The sequence below is a fragment of the Ruditapes philippinarum genome, unplaced genomic scaffold (assembly GCF_026571515.1).
Source record: "Ruditapes philippinarum isolate M1 unplaced genomic scaffold, ASM2657151v2 ctg3705_1_1_1_1, whole genome shotgun sequence".
NCBI lineage: Eukaryota > Metazoa > Mollusca > Bivalvia > Venerida > Veneridae > Ruditapes > Ruditapes philippinarum.
The window spans coordinates 56,063-79,612 of record NW_026863891.1 but is presented as its reverse complement, the minus strand read 5'-3'; the positions used below and the strand labels follow the sequence as shown (position 1 = coordinate 79,612).

Sequence of the window (23,550 nt, the reverse complement as noted above, 5' to 3'; positions counted from 1 at the left end):
TATTTGATTTGTAAAAGGAAAATTGATGCCAGAGAAGAGTATAAAACATTGAAAATTCAAAACAAAACAAAACAAATCGTCTTTTTACGGCATTTTCATAATTCTGAAAAGATCTCTCGAGAAAACGGAATACAAAATATATATGTCAAAATTGCAAATATACAGGTTTTCGTGTCTAAATCATTTACAATCAATTGCTTTGATCGTAAAATGTATACATCATCTGTTTGAATCAGGGTCCTAAGATAGTTTCAGCGATATACTTTTCTAATTTTGTCCAGACGAAACGAATGACTAAATCAATAGAGTACACAGTAATAAAAAAAACCCGTGTCATTAAACACAATTTTCGTTCCGCAAATTACTATTTACAAATTACTTTGGCATAATTATAACTTATATCGTTAGATTAATTAACCGTTCTGTTCTATATGTTGTATTGTCTTCTTTTCTGATTATGCCCTTGAATAGTACTTTAAGACACTGTCTTTCCTGTATATTCATCTTTTATATTTGATTAAACCGGTTGCACAGTGCACCGGTATGAAACGCCTCAAAATTTTACCTTTGTACAAAATGTATTACAAAATGTATGGTTACTTATATGAAAGACTATGAATACGCCAATAAACCAGTCTACTAAAACTAATCTTTGGAATAATTTTAGCTTTATTTATTTACAACGGTGAAAAAATCTCTTTTTTTCTAAGCGTGTGTTCTCGGCATCGACCATTTTTCTTCCAACTTAGTTTAAAAAATACAAATGATTTCAATAGAATCGATATTGTCGGTGCATGTTGTACACTCTTTGTAACTATGTACTGTCGCCTCCCTTTTGTCTTCTCCAAGTTTTAGATTATAAGCCCTGCTTTATGCTTTGCCTATGTCGGGGGCTATCTTTTGTTAACGTCTCGCCTTGATCTGTGTTATTTTTCTCTTCTGCCTTTGAAGTTTGTAAATTATCTGAAAAGCACCATTACGTATGTCTTATATTATTTTATATTACATGTATATCTTTGATTACGTTCTTTACCTCTATTCATTAAGTTTATGAAAACTTAATTTGAAACGTAATAGTGCCGTTAGCTCTTAGGTCAATTAATAGAAATCGAAAAGGTATTGGTTGTTTTTTGTTGTTGTTTTGTTTTCAAACAATAATTTATACTGTATTGACTATTACGTTTATTGCATAAATCGTTCATTGCAAGTTTCATTCTGCTAGACACTTTTATTTGTAACGGTAAAAGCATTGTTATTTATGTGCCCATTGTTACTTATTTGCCAGACTGCACATATACGTACTAATAAAACACTTAAACACAACATTTACGTTTCTTGTCAGACAATAATTGTCAAGAGACTATGTTTTCTAACTTATAAGTGACCAATAGCCAACATTGTATTCCCCCTGTAACACAGATAATATCAGATGACTCGTCTTCATGACGGGGGACGGGAAAGCATATGCAGTTGGTAACCTGGAATTATAATTCTAAATGTAGGATGCAATAGGAAAGTGAACACATTAAAATCAGTAGCCAGGGATGAAAAATATCACCTAGTAATAACAAAGTAATAAAAAAGCCCTGTAGTTGTCATTGCACTATCGATTTTATTTGGACCGTTCTTAAGAGAAAATGGAACGTGCAACATCTATCACTCCACATAGCACCGGCTTCAGATGAGGTAATCAGCAAAATATAACAGCAAAACGACATAGTCAATTGAAAGGAACATCAATATTTTGTTTGTTATCTCTGTTCTCTTAAATAAAATCAATGCATATAAATGATAGTTTATCAGCCATAATATTTGCTAAAGTATTTTATATGCTAATAAACATCGTCCGTATGTTTTAATTTGTAAACAGTCCAGATATTTTATGTTAATTTTGTTTACAAGTGAACATGTTGACTTTACTTGTTAACTGATTTAGTCATGGACTAAGATGATGTAAAGATATACATGTATAAAGAATCATACTTCGAACATTCGACATTTTATAATAAAACATCATTTGTATGCACCCATTTTAGATTATTTGAATGCAATGGACTCCCCTATTGCTATTTTTTTACATTGAAACAATTTCAATGCTTCTTTCATGAAACTTTAAATCTTTTGGAATTTCAACCGTCGGTGTTTTCAAAACATTTTATATGTTAAACATTTTAACATCATTTAAAATAAAAGAAAACTGTTTGTTGTGAAATCAACAACAGTTATATTGACACTGTATTATCTTGCTTGCTTGTTGTTTGATAAATCAATAGCACTGCATCTGACCTACTGTTACATCTTTTATATGAGAAGATAACAATATGTTTGGTGAGGCTCTTCTGTTATACGCTTGTTTGGATTTTTATTGGAACTAACTTTCATTCCTTGGAGTACGTATTATTCATAGTCTAACGTTTCTATTGTGTTTGTTGATGTTTTTAATATATAAAAACGATACTAAAAACTGTCTTGATTTTATTTAACAGAGAAAAAGAGAATCATTGAAAAATATTTTATATGTGAACATACTTTTATCAATCAATTTCTTAAGTAATCAACAAGATATTTAAGAAGTTAAAGTAAAATGTTGGCTTACTTATCAAACCATATCTCTGTGTTGGAATAGAACAATTGAAAATATTGCTTAATTATCATTATAAGTATTACCATATCATTGTTGCCGTGTTCTTCTTCTTATTCTTTCTCTTTGTCTGCCTCTTTTTCTTCATATTTGTTGTTGTTTTTCGTTTATTCTCTTTTATATTTCTTTCTATTCATCTTCCCTTGCTTCTTTTTTCTTTTTTCTTTTCATTATTGTGGTTGTTGTCAAATGCATGAATTACATTTTTTTGCTTAAAATTAAACATTTTATACAGACAACAAAAATGATATTTTTAACATTAACAATGTGAATCAGATAGGATAAATCGGCTTAACATTATTAAAAAGTTGTTTTGTAAAGTATGCGTTGAGATTATAAAACACATTAGAAAAATCTTACATGTGATGCTATGTATCGTAAATTACCCTAAAGTTACAATAACATTCTTAGACACAGTAAGTACATGATGAATGGTATTGCAACAATGTGGGACACTTCTTTCATTTATATTATGTTCTGATTGGCTTAATGCGACAGATAAGAAAATTCCGTGCTATTTTCACGTTGCGTCTTATAAGGTATCTTTTACTGATCAAATACAGTAATAGGTATTCGCACAAGACTTCTAATATATAATGATGTCTTGGTTACCAAGGAAACATATATCTTAATAAGTACTCCTTTAGTTTTTATTTTGTTCTTTTGACTCGGCAGTCGGTTCGGAGCGAGCATTATGCAAGATTATTAAACTAAGTAATGGTTTAGCTTATTTTCTTTTAATTTTATGTTCTTAAGTTTCATGATTATATTAATTAACGTCATCAAATATGATAAAGCTATATGAAGTTACAGAATAGGTCTTTTAAACTTAATCTACATGTACCAAAAATAGTTATGAGGTTATAGATACAGTCGATGCAACTTCTTAACAATAGACTGGTGGTGTTGACAGTGGGCTGTCAAAAGCGGGGCTTTGGAGATGTATTTGAACAGAAAAAAGGGAAAGGCCGGATCTTTCAGAAGCAACGAAAACAACAATATAATATGAATATTACAGACCAGGTTTGATTGAATCTGTTCATGAGAGATAATGAAAAAGTGCAACATCCCTCAAGTCCCCTAGCACCGGCCTAAGCGGTAATTAACCTTCACTACCTGTGTGCTTGAATAAATTATCCCAAAGGACCAGAAAGGTATAACAGCACAGAAGTGAAGTACGGGGCAGCATCTTACAACTACCACACAGCACTTTATACTGCTGTGAGGTATAAAAAGCCCGGATAAGGTGTCTCTAGGAAGCACAGAAAACAACAATATAATATGCAAATTGGAGACGCATTTTAAATGAGACTGTTTATGAGAGAAAACGAAAGTTTGCAACATCTATCATGCCCCCTAGCACCGGTTTAAGTGGTGTTCAAAGGCGGTATATAATCTTCAAGACAAGACGAGCATGTTTACAGATGTATTGATGGTGATCCCATTTCAAGAACCGTAGACAAATAAAATCAATCAAGATATTTTCAAATCTTTTGACTGAAATTTAACCCTTCGTAAGGAATATTTTTCTAAAAAAAATCACTATTATTTATAAAATTTCCAAACATATTTCATTAATATAAGATAGTGATAGAAATACTAATCAGTGTATGTTCTTCAATAAACAATTGTTCTTATTTCATTGCCTTATTTTTAATTGTGGTCCTAATATATCTCGTACAAATTTTAATGACCGTATCGCGCCTTTACAGTATCGTTGCTATAATTGTTATTGTTCTGCTTGCTTTTCGTCTGCTTATTCTTTTCTTCTTCTTTGTCTTCTTAATTCCTTCTCTTCTTCTACTTCTTCGTTGTATAATTATTTTTGTTGTTGTACATTCTGTTATCTTTATCAGAAATTATTTCACATGACTTCCGATAAAACAAAAAAATGACGTAAATTTCATTTTTTTTTAAAGTTTTTTGCTGATAGAACGGTCTAAAAGCGGTCCTTTAGATTTGTGTATGGCTAAAACAATTATTAAAAATCCAAAACATTAAATATATTTCCTAAATCAGCAGATATGATGGGACGTTTGTAACTTACACACATACATTTGGTTTTCCGGATTTAATTATCTTTATCATCTATTAACTAAGTATTACATAGTGCATTTGTTCAAATTAAGCATTTAATTATTTCCAACTAAAACAAAATTACTTGGCTATGACAATGGCACATTTAATCATTCTCTGTTGTTCTTTTTTTATAATGTTTGTAATTTTAAATGACATGTTATGGCAAGAAGCACACAATTTCAAATGCAAAAATGAAACCCTTGCCTTAGGTAAGACACTTTTTGTCAAATTAAGGAAAATTGAACTTTAAATTGCAATCTTAAAATGTAGCTGGAATTTTTTTTTGTTTATTACTGAAATTTAGTAACTAAATCGAATAGTTAATTTATTTTAAAACTGATATCAATTTCAGTAAAAACGAAATTTGAGATCCCTTAAGAACAATAAAAAAGGCAAATGTTCCAAATTGCATATTCGTTTTTTATAATTTTTACTTTAATATTTTTCGCTGCTTCTGATAAAAAAAAACAATAATAAATATTCACATCCGAAATATCATTTTGGTAACCAATGTCTTTATTAGTACTTTCTCACATTATTTACTTCTCTCATGAGTCGACTGTTGGTAATAAATTTCTAGAGTAGATATGATATTATTATTATATAGTATGTTTTATCTTTAAGAAACTTGATATAAATGTCATATAGACAAAAGTAATTTGTCTATATTAATCAGTAATTATATGGCAAACAAATTGATGTGTCATTTTGTTAGACATTGTTATTAATAATGGTTACAACATATATCACAATCTACCAGACATGATATATACCGACAAGAACAATACACTTCTGGCTAATTGTCAGAGGCTAATAGTTCTAAGACAAATGTGTGCCTCCTAAAATGGACCAAAAAGCGAAAATGAAATACCCATGTAAACATAATAAAAGAACAGATGTATCAGCTGTAATTTTAACAAGTGCAGGAAACACAAATCCTCTAGTGGGACAAAGATATGATGTCCCCGGGTTAAAGTCCTACCGTGTTCTCATGTTTTGAATTTCCCCGCGTTTCTTCTCTTTATCTGGATGTCAGGTGATACCTGCAATGTACGTGCAGTTTTTTTATCCGTGACGCCATAATGTGGGCTGCCATAAACCAAGTAAAACCTACACAATAAAGTGTTTGTACTTTTATTGCACTGTTGATAATTTTTCGTTATTTATGTATTATAAGATCATTATATAAGGAACTTTCTTAATGTCAAATCAACAAACTAATAGCATAATGCATTTTCCTTTGAACTTGTGGTTCGACAAATCAATAACCCAGTATCCGACCTGCTGTTACATCTTTTATTTGACAGACAACATGGATATGTTTGCTTTGTTTCTTCTGTAATACACCTGCTTGTCTGTGGGGACTTAACTTCAATGGACTGCTTATTATTAATATGTACCTTTGTCATATAGCATTGGTACGATACTATAATTTATAGTTTTGTATTCAGTAAATAAATGTACGTTAACGTACATGCAACTGTTAAATAAAAAAGGAATTCTTTTGTAATCATTATTCCATTTAAAACGCGACGTTAATGCTGTCTTCTGTGTGTCGGGTTAGAACAATGTAAAAAGTATTATCAAAATTTAAAGGAATTTTAACTTACTGTGTTGCCATTTTGAATAACTTTGTACCAGCTGCAAGTTTAATCTGAATCTTTTAAATGCTTTTTCATAATCTAAAAATGTAAATGTTTTCGAAAAGTTCCTTTAAATTTTGATAGAACTTTTTACATTGTTCTGTACATTTGGACAGGTAGCTAGCTAGATTTAGGTTTTCATTCACATGTAACGGGCGAAAGTCTGAAAATTGTTCTTACACAGTCTCTTTCGCCGGCGTGAACACATCAATCCTGCTGATAATGTCCTGGAAATGAATGTTGAAATTGTCTCTGTGTCTGTAATTGTTTTAATTTATTAGATTAGGTTATTAATGCGTCTGAAGGCAAGTAGATATGTTGTCATTTAGGTATGTGAATGATTATAATAAATAAGGCAATGGAATAAGAACAATAATTTATTGGAGGACATACACTTATTAGTATTTCTATCACATATTATGTGATTACCAAAATTTCCATTGTCGTCTTGTATTGAATTACAAATCTTTATATTCGAACATTTTTTTAAATTCATGTTATGCCAACTTATTTTGTTATTCGTAATACATGAATCGATTTGTTAATAAGCCAAACAAACGATATATATATTATTATTGTAAATTTAAACACACACAACATGCTCACCATGGATTTATGGGAATAACAAGGTCTTTATAATTATTTATGTAGTAGTACGGCAAGGTTTGAAGCCGTGTTACAACGAAATGAAATGTTGATTCCAAAATTATTCTGTATTATATTTTTAACTAAACTAAAAAAATGTAAACTTATATTTTCTGGTCCTTCTGGATTATTGATTGAAGCACATTAAGTGTTGAAAATTGAGTACCGCTTAAGCCGGTGTTTCATTATCACTCATGTACAGACTCAATCAAACCGAGTCTGCTATTTTCTGTAATTTTGTTGATTTTGGTGCTTCCGCGGTATTACTCTTATCCCAGATTTTTGTCTACCTTGTGGTCTTAAGAGAATGCTGATCTATCATTATAAATTTTGAAATATAGCTATGTGCTTGATATAAACAAATGTAATTTGTCTGTTTGTATTAATCAGTAATTATAAGGCATACAAATTGATGTGTCATTTTGTAGGACATTGTTATTAATAATGGTTACAACATATATCAACATTTGTCAGACAGAATATATAGCAACAGGAACACCACACTGTGGCTAATTGTCAGAGGTTAATAGTGTAGAGACAAATTTACGCTCTTTTTATATTGACCAAATCGAGATTACAAAATTCATCTGCAAAATGTAACGGAACAGATGCTGCACTTGTATCAGTACAAGAAGCAGTGGCCTAGTTAGACAACAGTATTCTCGAGATCCCGGATCAGTTTCCTGTCACCTGCTATGTCATACACAGTATACCATTGAATATACCCGCATCGCTGCACTTTTACAAGGTGTAAATTTAGACAAGGGCCGGCACAATTACTTAGTGCCATAACATTACATATTTAAGCAGAAGTGAATACCCACGTGGAAGAAGGATTGATAAATTACAGAAGATGCCTGTGGTAAGATTCTAAATACGGAAAGCATACCAAGTGAGTAAAATGTGTGCTATTAAATCTTTGTACTGGGCAAGAATATCTCAGCCCTGTCATGCCGATAAATGAACATTATATAAGTTACAAAATTGAATATAGTTAAGTAATTTTTACATTATTCTTGTAACTGTATGTTTTATTCAGTGGCATTTTTAAGAGCAGTAATATGATGTACTTTCCTGAAAAATTAAACAGTCATAATCGGCATTTCAGTTTATGTTAAAGGGAGATATTCAATCTATGTAGGCAATAAATAAGTTGTGCTTTTAATGAATTATAGTGCTGCAAATTCTTTGCCATAAATAATTATCTGGCATATCACGTACAATGTCACCAAACGGTTTATTGATTGAATGGTAATAAAAAAAGTTAACACAGAAAAATTTCAAACCTTTAATCAACATCGGTGCAATCTGAACAAAACCACAAAGTTTAACCCAGTTTAGCAAAACAGCATTAACAACAATACCAATGTTTTTTTCCATTACCACGAAGGCCTTGTTATCGACTTATTATATAAGAAACTCACGTGTTGCCCGTTTTTCATGCAAAGAAAAATGATTATAGTGAAATTCAAAAACAAAACCATCGTTAAGTTTGTTATTCCAATATTTTGAATCAGTCACGTATTGGAGACTTGTTGACATGTTTTCTTAACTTTGGAGAACTTTTTTTTCAAATTAAAAAAAATATAATAATAATTAGATAGAAACAAAATGATGCACTTATTTTTACACGAAAAAAATAAATTAAGCTCTTTCTTCATTTTAGTGAGAATTTCTTTACATCCTATTAAAAGCAACATTCGCTCCCAACTGAAACTTTATACAAAAAGAATCAGCAAAATATTTTTTGTCGTCAAACTAGAAAACATGTAATTTGAATTTAGGATCGAATGAGTGTAAGCAGCAGAATTTATTTGATTTGACGTTGAGTAAATTAAGGTTAATGGTTAAATTGTTATAATGTGATATCAACTTCAGAAAATCGACAGTCAATTGAAGCTTGAAGAAAATAATTAATTTAGTTTTTCCTTATATATTGTGAAATTGATCGATATGCATACTCATTATAAAATTTAATCAGTCATAATATATTTTCAGGTATTTTCTATGCTTATATTTATCGGCCTATTGACCCTTTCATTTTGTTAATTATTGTACACTTACAAACTTATATTACTTGCTTTACATAATCACATGTTTAAAATTCAAAGGGTAATTTTGTACCAAATTGTTATGTTATCTATTCACGTAAAAGATGGTTAAAAGTTGTATATAAAATCGTATCTTTTTTAAAATACTGATATCAATGTTATTTGAATGTAATCAATCTAGATTATTTGTACGGAATGGAGCTATTTTTCATGTCTTGAAATAAGTATAATACTTCTTAAATTTAATGTCAGATTAATGACTTTTTGAAACTTCTAAAAGTTATGTTTCAAATAACTTGATAACTAATGACACCATACTCGTATTTATCAAATCATTAATAAGGAGGAGCGGCGTTCTTGAAGAAAAATCAACAACTATTGATAATGTGCATGATTCTGTTTGCTTGTTGTTTGACAAATCAATAGCCCTTTATCAGACCTGCTGTTACATCTTTTATTTGATATAAGATAGAAATATGTTTGGTTTTGCTCTTCACTAATATGCTTGTTTAAAAAAATGTTTGGAAAAGTAATATTATTGGAACTTAAGTTTGATTTGTTGGAATATTAAGAATATTTCACCTTTGCCCGTCGTAGGTGAGTGTAGTTTTAGTTACATTATTTGACTATGTTTTGAAATAGTTGCATTTAGTTTATGTTAGTAAAATATTTTGCATCTGTCTAAAGAGATATATGGAAACAAATTTTAAAGAAAAGCTATGCAAATAACTAATGTTTATCAAAAGATACATTTAACTGTGAATTTAGCCCCCCAAAAATGTATGCATGATTCATTTGATTATATATAAGAAACCGAAAAACTTTGATAAGTAAAACAAGTTTTATGCACGCGTTGTTTTTAAAATATATCTATCATTCTAACATAAAATTGCCTTTGTATTTGTATAGTAATCTACATTATTTTAGATAAGAAATATGTTGTATATTTAAGAATCAAAACGAATGTGTTAGAGTCATTCTAGATATGGTTCATTTTATATACGATATTAAAAGCAAGCGTGTACAATACGACGCTTTATTTCAAAATTTATACCAGCTTGACAACTATTACTAGATCTGTAGTAAAAAAAAACAACAAAACATTTGTCAGGAAATGATTTTAATACTTACTGAAGATTAAAAGGAAAAAAAGACAGATCTAACATTAACTTTTTAGGTTCTAGTAAGGTGACACTATTTGAACACACTGCATATGCATGTGTTAACATATTACTCTGATCGACTCTGCTGTATATTAGCATATTGCAAAGTAGCAGTATAATTCGCCGTAACAATAATAATTTAAATTAACTTTTGGTATTAGGTAAGCTTATCAACATATCGTATCAAAAGTAGGATGGAATTTCAAATTCTGATCACATACATTAGCATAGCAATTATTCCAGAAAGATACTGATATTTTTTTGTCTTTCTTATGCACACACAAAAACTCATTTGTTGTAAAAAACATCTTATTTCCTCTCATTCAGAAAAGATTGTTTTCACTAGCCGTGATATGTATGTACTAGTATCCAATTTAAATGGTAATGATGTAATTACTGTACCAAGTTTAGTAATGAAGCATGCTACTGACAGACAGTCTCCCCATCATGATACATGTACGTGTATGTATATACATGTATATATCTCATTATTCAAACTAGAATTGAGTTTAAGGGGTTTTAAGCAAAAATAAGCAATCAGATATTTGTTGGTATCTTAGTTAAAATCATACTTTGTATAAAGTACTTAAATCTACAGAGTGATGTTCGTGAATTTATAAATAAACGGTTTTCGGACGCGAAAATTCATTGCCAAGTATACAAAAATACATTTTTGTTAAAGAACTTTTTATTCCGTTTAATTATACAATGATAAGTAACTTGTAGAGGTACTAAATCCAAAGATTACAATAAGAATATGGAAACAACCTTTGGACCATACTCCGTTTTCTTTTGTTTTTTTTGTTCTTTTTTGTTTGTTTTTTTGTTGTTTTTTTTAGGGGGTGGGGGGAGTTGCATGATAACCGCCATTTAAACACGCCAGTTTCATGTTTAAATGTTGAATTTTGCTTAAGCCGGTGCTAGGGGTCATTGACGGTGACTTGCACTTTAAAGTACCATCTATGAACAAACTCAATCAAACCGAGCCTGCAACAATTTCAATTTTGTCATTTTGGGCATTCTTTAAGGATCCCGTTTTTTGTCTATTTTATAGTTTTTGCTTTGTTTTGTATATTGTATTGTGTAAGTTAAAGCTTTACATTCTAAACCTATAGATCAGCAGGCAGTAATACTACATAATTCAAATTGTATCTCAACTTCAGAATTTCTATGAGAATATTTATCTACTCTGTGTACATGTCCATGAGTTTTAACCATTGCTGATAAAATATTTCTAAATTGTTTTTAACTTAACCAAATACAATAGCGTTGTTCATAATTGTAAACTTCGGAGCAAGGCTAAATTTCTCTCGGACACTTCCTGCTAATTCAGAAATCATGTGAGATTAGTAGTGGTCTCTTGCGACAGTATTTGTAATTACTGCTAAATTAATCATGGAAGTTCGTGCCAATATACATGTATCACCAAAAGTGTTTTAAAATCGGCTTAAAAACCAAAACTGAATGAATTGAATGAACAAACAAACCATGTTCACGCAGTTAAATCGAGATAGAATAAAGCCAAATTGATAACATTCATTTACAAGCTATATATGAACATGAGTTGACTGAAAACAAATATGGACTCTCCATTGACGACAGAAAGGTTAAGCCTGACGAAGTTGGTTTACTAGCCTCTAACCAATAGAAAGTTTAAATCCTGATTTTAATTAACATAAAAATTTCTTTTATTTTATAGGGCTATCCAGCAGTCGTACAAGAGGTTATGTCGTTCTACTAATTTTCCCAGCGTATGACTTAAAATTCACTTAGGGACCCCTAAAGTTTTCTCTACAAGTAAAGCTGGACAGTAATTATGTGCCTTTCACAATGTCAGTAGGACTAATGTTATAACCAAAATAGAATACAAATTCTGTCTATATCATCAACGAAAATGACCACTACAAATTGTCGTGTCTGTAAATGATTTACTGTATTTGATTAGGTTATAAATTGGTATAAAGACAAGTAGATATGTTGCTTTTTTGTCACGGGACTTGTTATAATGAACATCTGAGACAATGCAATAAGAACCAGATTGTATTGAGTGACACAGACTTATCTTTATCACGTTCTCTGTGATAAACTTTTAAGTAATGTCTTCACACTAATTCTCCCGAATCTTTATTAATGTGTCGCATTTTATTCAGCAAAGAAGGAACATCTTTTATCATAGTTATCATTATTTTCGTTATAACTGTTCTCCTTTTAAATAGTTTGCTCCTTCTTATTTTTTCTCCTTTTTCTTTTAGTTTTTCTACATAATTATGAATATTACTATTATCATCATTTTTATGATGATAAAAAATAATAATCATCATCATTATCATCGTTGTCGTCGTCATCATTATCATCACTGTTGGTTTTACACCTTTTGTTACATAAATCCTTATGTTTAGTATGTTTATGATTTTGCTTCTTCTATTACTAGTATTAATAATATCGATGAAAATAATTCGTATTGAATTTAAGAGATCGCTTCTATTTTCCAATAGAAGATTTAAAAGAACAACAGAATTTGATACTCTATTTTGATTTTGACAATATTTATAGTTAATTCATTCCTCAAATGAACATTTTTTTCTTTTGGAAAAATTAATTAATGTAGTCTGCATACATTATGTTCTAAATGTATTTGGCTTCATTTTACAGATAAAAAAACTTCGTGATAATTTCACGCTGCGTCTAGTAGGTTTTTTTTTGTCTGTTCAATTATATTAGACTAGTTATAGTTATTTACATAGTCTATTTTACAAATAAGTATTTTGGTTACCAAGGAAACTTACATATATTTTTAGAGTAATATATATTTTTCATTATTCAGCTGTTGGTTAGGGATGTTAAGGGAATGACACGAAAGTGTCACATTAAAGATTCCTTGATATCTACCATATGAAAACATCTGCAAATTTTAATTTCACATTTTTCGTGCTTTCGCTTTTCAATATGGTTCATGAACAGCTTTTATTAATATGAGCCTGCAGCTTTTTCAACTTTGCCGTGATGAGATTTCACATGAGTGATACATTGCTCAAACGGTCTTCTTGTTAGTTTGCTTAGTTTGTATATGATGTACACAAATGTTACAATACAGTTTAACAGGCAACACGTGATTCGTTTTTATTCGGTATATCCTTTACAGAAATAGACATATTAGAATGGGGTCGATCCTGAAAAATGTGGAAAGTCTAACAATTATCCCGGCCTCCTCTTATAACAAACTGATAAACCTATGCATCGTTGAGATACTAAAATATCATGTATATGCTAAATGACATGAACTTTTGACCCTTGCAAACATTATTAAAGTAAAGAATCACAAATTTTATGGTAATTTCATATTCAAAGATCCGTGTTTACTTAAATCATTAAATCATGTAATCATATTTATACAACCTTTTGAAAATCAGATTATTGATTGCTTTTATTTTCAATTCCTTTAAACATCTTTATAAACTTCTTAGGCTAATTTTGTTGATGAATTTTAAAAAAAAGTAATTAAATTCTTTTGTTGAAGATGTTCAATAAATTTGACGCTAAATATTTAAGCAATTGGTATGAGATTTGAACACTTATTCAAGGGACTTTAATATGTTGTATAACCTATACTGCAGTGGATTCGGTAAGTCTTGAATACATATATCATAGTGAATTCGGTATGTCTTGAAACACACAACTTAGTGAATTTGGTATGTCTCGAAAAATTAACATTACATTCTATTTGATTAGATATTCATGTACATATTTACATTGTATTTTAAAACATAAATATATGTACATCTATGGATTCAGTTAACATATCTTAAGATCAATTATCATACTTTATTTAGGATGATTTGAAACAGCAGATATATTTTAGTGGATTCAAATACGGCTCGAAAGCATACAGTTTTCGAGGTTTTATAAACGAAAAAAATGTTTGCATAAAAAAAAACGAATCAGTTTAAAATTCTAGAGCTACAGACAATATACTAGCAACCATCTGTTAGTTTGACAAATCAATAGACCTGCATTTGACATGCTGGAGTTGCTTTTAGATGAGAGAAGACAGAATTCTGTTGATTTAGCTATTCTGTAATCCGTTAGTTTGGAATTTTATTGCAATCGTATTCAGAGTTTTTGGAGTGCTATAAAACATGTGTCATATGTATGAAGGAAACGTGAGTATTACATTTTTAACGAACTAAGTGAAATCTGCAAAATATAGTGAATTTTATGTTATTTTTTGCACTGTTTTTTTTTTTAATTTTCCTTTTAATACCAGTATATTCTGTCAAAAAAAATAATATTCAAATGTTCGTCTAAACCTGCCTTATTTTATGCTCATTCGTCGATTTGTATAAATTCGACAAACCTAATGTTTTATAAAATTTTGATGTACTATTATTATTTTTATTTTATAATGCAGTATTTAGGATTTTCTTTCAATGCGTAAATACAGCATTATACCATATGATTTTGCACGTTTTTTTTTTCTTTTTTAAAATATGTAAATGACAATCGTTAAAAATGTCTAATTTAGGGACCAATTGAAATTCTGATTGAAATAGATTATTGATAAATAAAATTAGGTTTATTTGACATTTAGCAGGCTTTTACCCATGCGACCGATTAAGAACATTGTTTGCTATTCAGTCAAAGAATATTTGTATATCTTCTCTAAATGTGATGAAAGTATTTTTCCTAGCTTGAGAGATGGGCAGATTAAATTGGTACGGGTGATGAGACTTGGTTTATGAAAATGGACAAATGAACTGTAAGAAACAAGATAATGTGACTAATAGAATACGATCTCCAGGGTTTTTTTATTCAGTTTTTTATTATTAAGAGAGAGACTTATATGAAGAGATAAAGATTCATTATCTTAAAAAAGCGATATGTTGCAAAGCTTTAAATTAAATGAATTTCATGATTTACACAAAACAAACACCGAGAATCGGCGTTTAAGAGCATGCAAGTGTGGAAAAACCTAGAAACAAACTTCAAACATGTACTATTCACGTTCTGTAAACACCGCAAGCTAAAAAACGTACTTATTTTGGGTTGGTTTTTTTGTATGCAATAGTTTTTTTTAATATGACTATGCGTTGCAATGTCCCTTTTACGTGCATGACTACTCTGTCGGATTTGTAACACGACTGTGGGAGGTTTTTTATGTTTACAATTCGACCTTGATTGGCCGCGAATCTCTGTCTGGAATTTTATTCGTGAACTTTTCTAATACAAGCAAAAAGTACTAGGAAAAAATACCTTTCTTATATGCTCCACGTGGGCGTCGTACAGTAGCCGTGCAAGCGCCATGTGATCCCTACAAAAGCACCTTAGACGCCGAAGTTTCATAGCACACACTCCAAGAACACACTGAAGCGTCACATAAACGTCATAAGAAAGACAACGTGTAAACGTGTACAAACACCATAAACGTACTTGGGAAAAGTACCAGTTATATATTTTGCAGTTAGAACGCCCACGAGGGTATTTCTAACATTAATTATTAACATAACTTGAGAAGTTTGCTTTTAAAGTATATGTATACGTCTGTAATACAATAGCCTACTCTTGTAACTGAAAACATACGGAAAATTATATCTTATAACTAAAATAAGTTTTTGTTTAGAATATCTATTTTTCTAACGTGTATAGCTACAATTGTTTTTCTTACTCCAAGGTAATTATTTTATAAAATTCATATTAACCATCTTAAAATATTTACGTCAGAAAATAGCTGTGTTGGCATGTTCGTTTCTCTAAACACAAGTATAATCGACAACAAAAACAAAACAAACAAAAAACTGCCTCCATAATTTTGATCGTAAGACCAATTCTTTCAAACGACCATATATTATGTCGATTCAAAACCCATTGTTTTACGTAAAAGGAATTATTGCCCCCCAAGTTTAATTATTCAATTGATTTTATATAAGGAAAAATTAAACCATTCATGAAATAAATTGAACGAAAGTATTCAAGCAATTCGTATAAATACTCTTTATTCAGAATAAGGCGGAATTAAAGAGCCAAAGGGAGCTCATTATTGGAGAAAAAATAGATTAAAATAGATGTCTATTAGTTGAATGTTTACTGAAGATTAAACCACGAATGTCATATGTTGCCTGTGGCGGAATTACACATATAGTTATATAAACAGATAAAAATCATGCTATATTCAGTGAATTGCCTAATTTATGATACACTTCAATTCTTGTAAATAATTACACGTATTGCAGAAATTACAGAAATGATTAAGATTGAAATGATTGAGGATCCAACTAAAGGGACTTTGTTTTATTCTGGCAACAAAATGTATTATGATTCTTATTGTTTTTCTTTCGTTTGTTTGTGTCTATAAGATAAATGATTTCTAACATGAGCTGAGCATTTGTATTAAAGTGTGTGATTGAGTAGGTTTTTTTTATTCGCTGACAAGCGGACACTATTAGCTTTCTAATTATGTGCTTCTGCAATGAAATCGGCCGATGGATTAGGTCAAAGTGTCTTTCGGAAAAAGAAAATTCATCCCGGGCGGTTTTATACTGACTTGGTTGTAAAAATTTGGATGTAACCCAAACGCGTTGCACATAGTCAGATAAAAAGAATTACATTTTTCTACAATGCCCTTCTCCCAAACACATATCTTCTTGATTTATACTTTGAATTCGTGTTGATTCTTGTCATTTTTAAATGTAAAAAAGTCTCCATCATTGAAATCTTTTGACCTGAAATGCTTTGCCAGTGAAAAAGCACGATTGTTGCGTAAAAACTGGTTCACGCACTAAAATGATACAAAATAATTTCCCTTCCTCTTAAATTGATTTATTACATTCTGTGAGCAATCATTGCTTTCATTTACCGTGGTAATTTGTTTTCCAATTTAGATGGTAATTCTCCAAACCCAGCATCACTATACTCATTTCATTTTGGTCAGATTCATGAAAATCACATTACGAGCTGTAGCATTTCATTAATTTACAAAACGCCCAAATTGGTATTCAATGACTAAATTTTATTGCTAAATGATGTCAGGGTTTGTTGTATCAATTTAGGTCAAAGAAATATCTAATAGAATAACCAGATGCCATATTGATTGTTGGGTATCATGCTCATGAAAATATTCTCCAAATAATTGTCCCGTTCTGTTGAAAAGATGGGTGTATACCTGTAAATAGAAAAAAATAGTCCTTGAATTTTATATATACTTGTATTTGAGTTCATTGTATTATAATAGAATGCATACATTGCATTTTCAAATAACGCGTCTTAAGAGTATTCTTATTCATTTTGGCTTAGAAAAACTTAAATTATGTTCCAATCACTTGTCTTTTATAATTACGCAGACTGCATACAAAGCAACCAGATTTAGACTATAAAATGAATATTGAATAAATAGTATGATCAATAAGGCTTTAAGTAAGACTGTGTTTCTATGCTTTCATTGGATTTGTATTCGTTGCTTTGAAAAAAAGAATATCTATTTAAGTCGAACTGTAAAAAAAATATGATGACACTCTCATTAAGAAGAAAAGCGAAATTTAAACAGTGTTGTTTATACATTTCACAGTTTTTATGTGATGTAACACAGCACTGATTATCGTTAAAATGCTCCGTTCCATTCTTTCTTTTTAATTCGACTTGATGATTCCACGCGGTATTAGTTTAAACCAATCAGTATCGTAATAAATCGTCACCTTGGTGCAGTGACGGGCTAATTCCTATTAAAAAACAAAAGGGGTAAAAAAATCTGGAAACTTTACCCATTTCTACAATAAGTTGACGAAATATATTTCTTTTCGTTATATCAAAATATGATATATGTCCTTTGCCTTAAATGATTTAAAAACCCATTAAATTAGTGTTTCAATGATAAATATGGTATAATGGAAATATGGAAATGCTGGTATAAAGCTATATTATAATGAATTATTTATGAACTATAACATTAACAGAATAAAATGTTCCAGAACAAAACATTATTCTGCTATTCAAAGAGGAATTTTAACCATTTAGCGCAGGCACCATTTTATATAAAGAAAATATTCAAGCATATTCATTTCATATAGAAATATTGGGATTATTCTTTATTCAAATTTTAAACAATAAATTTTATAAACAACAAACATCTGATATACAGGTTTATTCACTTTAAAGGGGCACCCGTCAATAATAACGAATAGAGATGATCATAAGTAATTGCATGTAGTTGTCAGAAAAAAGATACAAATGAAAAGGAAAAAAAACTTTATATTCATAACAATAGGAAATCATACAGATTCACTCAGGATTATTTTCTGATAGACGTAATATCTGCCATTCATGTCATATTTCTGTGAAGGTCATAAATCAATATCACTCTCTACATTGTGGCATAACGTTTCTACCATGGAGAGGTTTTTGTTATAATATTTCTTTTGAGATCTTGGCTCTATGGAACAAGAATTGGCAAATGCTCATTTTGTGTCGTAAAAACATAATGGCTGTTATTCAAGAACAAGAGTTCTAGTGTAGACACGCATTGAAATGACGTTTGTCGAAGGTCCTTTGCCTTTTATATTTCAACCCTTATCACGCTAAATATCTTAAATGAACTTGTCCATCTTTCAATCTGGACGAAACCATTTACCTTTTTTAGTAATAAATAAATTATAAAAAAACACGAATTGACCAAATAGCGAACAGTGCAGACAATGATCAGATGGCACAGTGTGTCGGCATGCATATTTTGGTCTACACTAGTCGCATGGCATGATAGGAATTATGTTGCCACCAGCATACTGAAGGTTAAAAAAATGACATTTAAAAAGTCAAACCAAACCCATGATAAAACTCATGTCACATTTAAACAGTCTTTGTTTGGTTTATTGACGTCATACTTATTTTTTATGACGTGGTCCAGGCAAGTATCGTTAATTTAAGAAGTTTGATTTTCAGTTTTATTTCTTTTTTTATAACAACGTGACTGGAACATTTTTTAATAAATTGACCCGACTTTTGTCTGGTCCTCCGAGGGAGATATTTGGTTCCAATTCTTATATTGTTGAAGATTGAATATCGATTAAGCCAATATATATGTCCAACTTGTCATTATTACAGTTTAACAATCTAATTCAAACTGAGTTACTAAAAAGTCATGTTTATACTATTGTTTTCTTTTCTCCGGAGGGATACCCCCTTTCCATATTTGTTTAACATATTTCATCGTGTCTATGCATTTAAATGATTCACTTAAGTTTAATGATGTATGTGCTATGGATAAGTAAGACATTATCTAAAATGTGTAAGAATTGAAGATAACGAAACCATTTTTTTTATTCCACAGCAATCATTTTCTAGTTTAGTACGAACAGTATGCATTATGTATTTTAATATTGTCAATGCAAATTACTATTCCACAAATCTTTACACACATGATACCATTAAACCTTATGGCCTTTTAACACGCAAGTCCACTGATTGTTAATCTAGCCTTATTGTTTATACAACTTTATTGCATGGACAGAAATATCTATTACAGCTCAAAATAAAGCACACTTCCTCCTGTACACTTGATACATGTAAAACAACAATGGTCATTATCACATGGTTTGTATTTTTTGTACTTTGTAACATTTACTTTTTTACGCGTTTTAAACGTTAAAATCATTGTTCCTAAATGTAATTTGGTGCTATGAGGCACAGTCTGTATAAAAACATCCACCTTATTTCTATTTGGTTCTCACGCTTTTAGATGTACAATAATTAAGAAAAATCAAAATTCGGTCATTTACATGTACAATAAAAATTAACTGAGGTTCCGAATTGGTTTATGATTTATCAGGAGAAGGATTAATATGAATTAAAATTTCATGTCTAATCAAATTTTTATTTCTATTTATGATGCGTTAAAACGGTTAAAGTATATCGAACTTGACTGTTATGAGGAAATATCATGACCTGGACTGCATCTATAAAAATTCCTATGAAGCGACCCTAAATTGATTGTTTTATTATTTATATTTAGGTTTACCAACTACAATAGTGGTAAGTTTATTTGTAAACTTTGTGGCAAGGCTTACAAATTACCTCAAACGTCGATTCTTGTCTCTCACTGGTAATTTAGTAATCATGTGAGATTAGTAGTCGGTCACTTGCGGCTTTATTTGTAATTACTGCTAAATAAACCGAGGAAAGATTGTTAGTTGAATCAACCGCCAACATGTATCACCAAAGGTGTACAAAACAATTGAATGCAATCAAGCAGTTACATCGAGATAGAATACGCAAAATTGATACCATTCAATCACAAGCTATATATAGCCAAACATAACTTTAATACAAATATTGACTCGCTATTGACGAGATATAAAGGCTGACGATTTTGGTTTACTAGCCTCTAACCTCTGGAAAGTTTGAATCCTGACTTTAACATAATGATTTCTTTTATATTAAAAGGCTATCCAGCAATTTTGCAAGCGGTTGTTTGGTTCTACTAATTTGCCCAGCGTATGGCTGAAAATTCACTAAGGGACCCCTAAAGATTTTTCCACAAGTAAAGCCGGACAATTATTATGTACCCTTTACAATGTCAGTAGGACTAATGATATAACCAAAATAGAATACAAATTCTTTCTATATTATCAACAAAATGACCAGTACAAATTGTCGTGTTTGTAAATGATTTACTGTATTTGATTATGATATAAAATGGTATAAGGACAAGTAGATCTGTTGCTATTTTGTCACGGTACTTGCTATAATGAACATTTGAGACAATGCAATAAGAACCAGATTGTATTGAATGACACAGACTTATTAGTATCTTCATCACGTTCTCTGTGATTAATTTTAAGTAATGTCTTCACACTAATTCTCCCGAATCATTATTAATGTGTCGTATTTTATTCAGCAAAGAAGGTACATCTTTTATCTTTATTTTCGTTTAAACTGTTTCCTTTTTAATCGCTTGCTCCTTATTATTCTTTTTTTCTTCTATTTCGTCTTTCTGTATAATTATGAATATAACCACCACTACCACTACCTCTACTGCTACTTCTTATTCTTCTTCTCCTTCCTTCTACTGCTTCTTCTTTTTCTTCTTCTCCTCCTTCTTCTTATTCTATCATTATTATTATTATTATTATTATTATTATTATTATTATTATTATTATTATTACTATTATTATCAATGAATATAGTTCGCATTGAATTAAAGAGATTGTTTAACAAAATATGCTTATATAGATTTAAAAGAACACGAAAAAAACTCTATTTTGATTCTACAATATATGTAGTTAATTCATTCTTCAAATGATTATATCTTTCCCCTTTTTGAACCACAGTCTGCACATGATGTTCTCATTGTTACTGGTTTAACTTTACAGATAAGAAAATGTCGTGATGATTTCACGCTGCGTCTAGTAGGGTATTTTTCTCTGTTCAAATATATCAGACGTAGTAATAGTTATTCACGTAAAACATTTTTTTACAAATAGGTATTTTGGTTACCAAGGAAACATATAGTTTTAGAGTTTGATATATGTTTTTTATTCAGATGTTGGTAAGGGATGTTACGGACTGACACGAAAGTGTCTTATTAAAGATTCCTTATAACTTTAGTTTAGTCTTGTTAGTTTGCTAAGTTTATACATGATGTACTCAAATGTTACAATACTGTATTACAGACAACACATAATTCGCATTTATTCGGCATGTCGTTTACAGGACTCGGCTTATTAAAATAAGTTCGATAATTAAAAAATTTGGAACACCTTTCCCCGACATCTCCTTTTAAAGAGAGTGATAAACTTATGCATCGAAGTGATACTAAGGTATAATTTATCTTTTAACTTTTGACCCTTGCAAACATTGTTAAACAAGTAAACAAACACACATTTTATGGTAATTTTATATTGGACGGTTCACGTTTACTTAATTCATAAAAATGTTAAACTATATAATCATATTAATAAAACCTTTAAAAATTCAGATTATTTATCGCTTTTATTTGCAATTCCTTTAAACATCTTTATAACCTTCTTAAGCTAACAAATACTGAAAACATACAAATCAAAGTTTCATGTTATAAGCAATTCATTTTGTTGATGAAATTTAAACAAAATTAATTCTTTTGTTGAAGATGTTCAATAAATTTGACGCTTAATATTCAAAAACATTTGGTATGAGATTTAAACATTTATTCAAGGGACTTTAAAATGATGTATAACGTGTACCGCAGTGGATTCGGTAAGTCTTGAAAACATATATCTTTGTATATCTGGTATTTCTTGAAAACATATATCATAGATTATTCAGTATGTCTTGAAAACATATATTTTAGTGGATTTGGTATGTCTTTGAAGCATATGTCTTAGAGGATTCGTTATGCCTTGAACGCAAACATCTAAGTGGATTGGTGTGTCTTGATATATATCTTAGTGGATCCGGTTGGCTTGAAAACATATATCATAGTTGAGTCGGTATGTCTTGAAAACACACAGCTTGGTGGATTCGGTATGCCATGAAAGCACACAACTTAATGAATTTAGTATGTTCAAAAAAGTAACATTATATTCTTTTTGATTAGATATACATCTACATTTGTACATTGTATTTAAAAAAAACAACATAAATATATGTACATATGTGGATTCAGTTAACATATCTTAAGATCAATTTTTACACTTTATTTAGGATGATTTGAAAACGGCAGATAAATTTTAGTAGATTCAAGGGCTTGTATAAACGGAAAAAAAATGTTTGCATCAAAATTATTATAATGAATCAGTTTAAAATTCTAGAGCTACAAACATTAACAAACAACCATCTGTTAGTTTGACAAATCAATAGACCTGCATTTGATATGCTGGAGTTGCTTTTTGATGAGAGAAGACAGAATTCTGTTGATTTAGCTATTCTGTAGTCCGTTAGTTTGGAATTTTATTGCAATCGAATTCAGAGTTTTTGGAGTGCTATAAAACATGTGTCATATGTATGAAGGAAACGTGAGTATTACATTTTTAACCCTCAAAATTTAAGTGAATTTTATGTTATTTTTTGCACTATTTTTTTTTAAATTTTCCTTTTAATACCAGTATATTCTGTTAAGAAAATTTAATATTCAAATGTTCGTCTAACCCTGCCTTATTTTATGCACATTCGTCGATTTGTTTAAATTCGACAAACCTAATGTTTTATAAAATTTTGATGTACTATTATTATTTTTATTTTATAATGCAGTATTTAGGATTTTCTTTCAATGCGTAAATACAGCATAATACCATATGATTTTGCACGTTTTTTTCTTAATAAATGTAAATGATAATTGTTAACAATTTAATGTCTAATTTAGGGACCAA

The 23,550-nt window shown here is 29.9% G+C and overlaps 1 protein-coding gene across 3 annotated transcripts in view; it reads left to right on the top strand.

Annotated features, from left to right (window-relative positions):
- LOC132723672 (uncharacterized) overlaps nucleotides 1-23,550 on the top strand; it is a 54,427-nt gene that overhangs the window by 5,892 nt on the left and 24,985 nt on the right. Inside the window, exon 1 of one of the 3 annotated variants that reach the window (XM_060708438.1) lies at nucleotides 2,344-2,390. The exons of 1 other annotated variant lie outside the window; for it this stretch is intronic. The gene's annotated coding sequence lies outside the window, so the exon portion shown is untranslated. Of the gene's footprint in view, nucleotides 1-2,343; nucleotides 2,391-23,115; nucleotides 23,197-23,550 lie in introns of those variants that run through there. One more of the 3 variants, XM_060708435.1, reaches the window with a different exon arrangement.